Source organism: Nuphar pumila, chromosome 4 (assembly GCF_984573655.1).
Source record: "Nuphar pumila chromosome 4, dmNupPumi1.hap1.1, whole genome shotgun sequence".
Lineage (NCBI taxonomy): Eukaryota > Viridiplantae > Streptophyta > Magnoliopsida > Nymphaeales > Nymphaeaceae > Nuphar > Nuphar pumila.
In genome coordinates, this window is record NC_143252.1 from 9,147,131 (window position 1) to 9,153,715 (window position 6,585).

Below are 6,585 nucleotides of genomic sequence, written 5' to 3' on the forward strand. Positions count from 1 at the left end.
GTTAGTCTGTTCGTGTTCTTTTTAAGTGAATCTAACCCTACCAACATGATCTTTCATAGTCTGTTTGGTGGGGATCAACTTTTGAATCATCAAAATCTGCTGTATGTATAAGTTTTTTTGGTGACTCAAAAAATCAATGGTCTCAAATGCACCAGTATCCAGTTGAAGTACCAAAGTCTACTTGATTATTGATCGGTCATTGTAACAAATGTTGATGATTAGTTCAGATACTTCATTCATGTAATGATGCAATTTTCTAGAGTAACTTATTCCCATATAGCATATAATGGCAAACTAACTCCCTAGCTTGCATGATCAATGCCTGTATGTTCACTGTTTATTCTACATTGAATACTGGTTTTCTACTTGATTTGCAATACGCAAACAAAGATAATAAATACAAGGCCAATTATTAGGAGTGTAAAATGTTGCTCCCCCCCCCCCCCCCCCCCCCACACACACACACCCGAAAAAGAAAAAACTTGTTACCATTATCTGAAGAGTATGGACTTTCCAGTGGGATTCGAACCGAGACCCCTCGGTTATGATTGTGCCACTTAACCATCAACCTATCTCATTCACTAATTCGAAAAATTATGAATTCGACTCAAATTCATCTAATAATAATGTCATTCTTTAAAAAACGAAACTGCATTGAGAATAGTGAAAATTACTATTGTTAGAATAACTGTCTTAATACAATTCTGAAAATAGAAAAATATCTGTAAAAGAGACCTCTTCAAGTGCATCAAACCAAATCTGTTTCCATCAAACACTGAATATCGTGCAGCCAATGATGATCACACAACCTTCTTGTATGCATATATTTATCTCCTTCTCTAATTGGCTGCCCTTCAGTGTACCATCTAAGGTAGTCATGAAGTGGCCAAATCATAATTGGCATTCCTTGCAATCAGACTGGCCTCTACGAGTGATCAATTGCTGCCGATTCATCACAGACACAATATCATTCAGCCATAGCAGCTACCAAGCTGTCACAGGGATACTCCATATGACTCGTGTCGTGCCTTCTTATATACTATTCTTTATTGAAAATTATAAAAAATAGCGCTGGGTCTCTTTTCTGGCACGTTTATGTGACATGTAGTTATTAAATCATTCATGTCAGCATGTCTGGGAAATGAGCCGACCAAACCGAGCAGAGGGTATTGAAGCTCAGCTGGTTTTTTGTGTCAAGCCGAACTGAGCTTGAGCGCATGAAGGGTCTGAGCAAAACTAGTCGAGCACGAGCCACCTCATTTACAAAAAAGTATATTTTTAAGAGTTGAGAGTGATAAAATTTGGACCCTAAACCTATTGTGCTAAGCTCGAACTAGCTCATTCACAAAATAAATAATTGTTTTGAATTTGTAAGCAATAGAATTTGAACTCTAAACTCATTGTTTGCAAGCCAAACACTTCAACCTCCTATGCTCTATGATGTAAAATATATTAATTACTAATTAACGAGCCTATATGAGCCAAATATTGGTTGCTTGTGTTTGGCTTGCTGAGCCTATTTTATGAGATCCAACATGAGCCAAGTCACAAGCAGCTCATCTTGTTTACCAGCCCTACATGTCAGCATGGACACTTGGAAAATGACTACAGTCACCACTGGAATTTACTTCAAATGGTTACTTCACCGAAAAGAAAAAACTGTGAGTAGATGTCCTACAATTAGGGGTGTCAACGGGTTGGGTTTACCCGAACCAAACCCTATAGGGTTCGTGTATGGTGATAAATAATAAGACCTGATTAAGACCCGGGTCCAGACCCAAAGGTCCGATTAATACATGGACCAGGGTATAATTTGTGAAATTTTATACCAGACCCCGACCCGTCCTGGGTTCCGATTAAGACCCGCAAAATTTCAATGTAAAAATGATAAAAATTATGGTTTTACTGGGTATGGTCCAGGTCTGGTTCATGTAGTTCCTACCGGGTCCGGGTATGATTTTTCTTATACCGTACCCCAAAACCAGGTCCGAACTAAACCCGACCCGTTGACACCCCTACCAACAAGTGTTGAAACCAGTAGACGATCAAGAGATCCTTTTATGAATGAGTACTTTGACAAAACCAAATAGTGGCTAAGAAAATAGTTCACGGGTAGGGAAGAACAAAATACCCAGTTTCTTAGCTTTGCTCAAAAGTTGGTCCCAGTCTTGCAAGCCAAGTTCGAGTTTCAGCAATAGGCTAAGAGCTTGAAAAGCTGATGTAACGTTCATTAAAATCACACAATTATCAGATATGTATAATGTGTATGGTCTAAATGACATAAAAAAAAAGTGTTTTGCCTTCGCTGTAATTTATTCTTTCTTGCTAAAGTAGGTCACACTATGTTCCATCTTATTTTCAACTCAGAGAGGCAATATGATCCAAAACATGCTTGCAAACCACAAACACATGATGTAAAACATGTTTTCTAGTAGGAAACAATGTAGTCAATATCTTTAGCGGGAAAGCTATAAAAAATTTTCAGAAAATGTCAAAAATAGTGCTCCCTCTGTATACATATACAAAAATGGGTTTGTGCTAAACTGCATGCTAAATGGGTTTTTCAGCTTCTCCGGTGCTTTTTTTTACGCGGCGGGACCTATAAATGTGTTGGGAATGGTCGATTTACTAAGAATCCACACTTGGATCATGTGTTTTCTATGACAAAAATGATGTTTGGAGCTTCAAAATTTTACAAAGATTTTGGACTGTTGATTTTTCGAACTTTATAAAACTCACCCATGTGTTGGAAACTTTGAATCAAACACTTCAAGAGATGATCCCTATAAAATCAAGTAAATTTAAAAATAAAATGAAAAAAGGCTGAAAAACCCATTTAACACACGATTTAGCACCAAATGGGTTTAGCACCGACCCATTATATATATATATATATATATATATATATATATATATATATATATATATATATATATATATATATATATATATATATATATATATATATATATATATATATATATATATATATATATACTGCCCGCTAAAAACATGTCAAACCTACCCACTAGCCACTAGTAGTAGCAGTTACAACTTTCGGCAAAGATTCCGGCAAAATTAGAGTAAGCCAACTACTTTATGGCATACTATATGTCAAGATCTTTTCAACGGTGATCTCGGATCGACGATTGGAGATACTTCGTGATGCAATCCGTTTTGTCGTGCTTAAGCCTTGCATAGTTACAGAGATCTAGTATTTCGATACTGTTATCAATTTCCAGCAACCTTTGGTGATGCATCAACTATCGTGGCATCTCTACCGCCGCATGAGACAAGAACCTCCAAGCACTTGTCCCCATCAACCAGAAGACTATCCGACAGTGTGCATTTGATTACAAGTGAGTCCAGATTTTAATGGGTAGTTACAGAGATCTGGTTTTCCGACCAACTTTATTATCATTTTTCGGCATCGTCCAGCAACCTCCAACTATCTTCAGCATCACTACCATGTCATAAGTTCAGAACTTCCAGGCGCTTATCCAGTCAACTGGCAAACCCACATTTGATCACAGGTGAGTTCAGGTTTTAGTAGGTAGGTTTGGCATATTTTTTAGTGGGCAGAGGTTTTGAGCTCACAATGCAGTAGGGATGTCGACAATAGCTGGTGCATCACCAAAGGTTGCCAACGTCAAAAAAATGGCAACAAAGTCAAGAAAAACCAAATCTTTGGAACTATGCAAGGCTCAAACACCATAAAATGAGTCACATGGTAAAGTATCTTTGATCGTCCATCACCGTTGAAAAGATTTTGAGATGTAGTATGACAAAAAGAACTTGGCTCACACAGATTCCGTTGAAATTAGACAGAATCTTGTACGAAAGTTGCAAAAACATTGTGGTGGGTAGGTTTGGCATGATTTTTGATGGGTAGATTTTCATATATATATATATATATATATATCGAGAGAGAGAGCAATGAAAACTAACTAAAAAACATGTCAAACCCACCCCATGGAAATTGTGTTTTTTTTTTCAAAATTCTGACTATAAATGTGTTCAGCAGGATTGATTTACTAGAAATTGACAGTGGAATCATTAATTTTGGATAGAAAAATGGTATTTAAAGCCTTGAAAAATTATAAAAAATGTACACCATTGATTTTTGAAACTTATAAAAACCTTCTATGCATCGTAATCACATGCACCAAGAGCTGATTACTATAAAAAAAACATATAGATCACATCTATACTATTGAAATTTTGAAAGAAAAAAAACAAAAATCCAATAAAACGTGTGGTCGGTAGGTTTGGCATGTTTTTTGTGAGCAGGTTTTCATCTATCTCTCTCTCTCTCTCTCTCTCTCTCTATATATATATATATATATATATATATATATATATATATATATATATATATATATATATATATATACACCACATTGTTACCGGAAAAGTTATTGCTATTCATTGCAAAAGATTTTTAACTGCCAGCAGCGTCCCTATACAGTATGTTTCTATTGTCTTTGACAGGATGCAGCTTGTTCACTCTCCTGTTTTACACATACTTTGCAGGACCCAATCATTCTCAAAGTTTTTGCCAATTTCTAGGAAACAACCTTGCATGTTGCGTGTTGTAGCATCCCGTCGCTACAGAAACAAACGAAGCCACCTCACATAGCTCGCTTCAAACTGCCAGTCAATCATAATGATAACCCTGATGAAAGTTTATTGGCATGACCTGAAATCCATCCGACTGTTATGCATAAAATACCAAAAGCTACTGCATCAGTTGTATAACATGCAACTTTGCATCAACCAACGATTATAACATCAAAACCACCTGCATTAGTTTTGCATGTATAGCTGCAATATAAACCTCTCTCTCTCTCTCTCTCTCTCTCTCTCTCTCTCACACACACACACACACACACACACACACAACTCGTCACTATAAATTGAGAAGCAAAAGCATCCTTATTCAACACAAGACTTCTTCCAGGTAAAGAATGCGTGTGGCATTTGGTTTCCTACTGCTAAAAGTCACAAGTATCGTCCAACAGAGACAATTAGAGATGAACAGTATCCATTACCTTGCCGCAACTGCATTGGTTCTAGCAATGATGTATCTCTCGACCAAAAGAAAACATATCTATCTGGTAGATTTTGCTTGTTACTATCCTCCAGATCAGTACAGATTGCCACTTTCTACGTACCATGAAAGTGCAATTCTTTCTAAAAAATTTGATGAAGACAGTATCTGGTTCCAGGTAAACACGCTCCAACGATCTGCCATTGGAAACGAGACCTGCGTGCCTGACTCAATTCACGCTTACCCAGGTGATCAATCTTTGGTCAGTTCAAGAGAAGAAGTGGAAATTATCATATGCACGGCAGTAAGAGATCTCTTTGAAAAGCATAGCATTAACCCAAAGTCCATCGACATTCTCATCTCAAACTGCAGCGTCTTCAGTCCTACTCCATCAATACCTGCTATGATCATCAATAGGTTCGGTATGAAAAGCAATCTGATGAGTTACAACCTATCAGGAATGGGATGTAGTGCAGGAATCCTGTCACTAAATTTAGCAAGAGATCTACTCAGAGTTCATAAAAATTCTCTTGCTCTAGTGCTCAGTATGGAAGCTCTCACCCCAAATTGTTACACAGGGCGAGAAAAGTCCATGCTGTTAACCAACTGCTTATTCAGAATGGGTGGTGCTGCTATACTATTAGGCAACAGGGCACATGACAAAAAGAAAGCTAAATATGTTCTTCAATACGTAGTTCGTACACACACAGGTTGGGAGGACAAATCTTATAGATGTGTCTATCAACAGACTGATTCAGAAGGTCATGTTGGTATTTCTTTATCAAGGGATGTAATAAATGTAGCTGGAGAAGCACTACGAGCCAACATTGCTAGTCTTGGTCCTCTTGTTTTACCATTTTCAGAACAATTCAAGTATGGAGTGTCTGTAATTGGACAAAAATTTCTGAAAGGTCGACATCCACTCTATGTTCCTGATTTCAAGAAGGCTTTTGAGCACTTCTGCATTCATGCAGGTGGAAAGGCTGTGATTGATTCAGTTGAAAAGAATCTGGGATTGAAACCTGAACATGCAGAGCCTTCAAAAATGACCCTGTATAGGTTTGGAAATACATCTTCATCTTCCATCTGGTACGAACTTTCCTATATTGAAGCAATGGGGAGAATGAAGAAAGGAGATAGAATCTGGCAGATTGCTTTTGGAAGTGGATTCAAGTGCAATAGTGCCGTTTGGAAGTGTATCTCTGAATTCAAAAGGGAAGAAAACAATGTTTGGTCAGACCGGATCCACAAATACCCAGTTCAGATACCTGCTACGCTTGATTATTAATTGGTCATCTCACATATATGATCTTTGTAATTGTATCCAATACTCTAGTAGGCTGGTAAATACCTTTGCCTAACAGGACGTGACATCCTTCCAGATTTATTTACAACCAACAGCTTTACATGTTTGAAGTTTGAACAGAATCTGTATAAGTTTCATCTAATTTTCATGATTTGATTATGGAATGCATGCATTAAAGATAATAATGAATCAACAAATAAGCTTGAGAAGCAAAATTCATGGCTAAAAT

The 6,585-nt window shown here is 37.2% G+C and overlaps 1 pseudogene; it reads left to right on the top strand.

Annotated features, from left to right (window-relative positions):
- Positions 1-4,967: 4,967 nt before the first annotated feature.
- LOC149839295 (3-ketoacyl-CoA synthase 5 pseudogene) lies at positions 4,968-6,338 on the top strand (annotated as a pseudogene).
- The last annotated feature ends 247 nt before the right edge of the window (positions 6,339-6,585 follow it).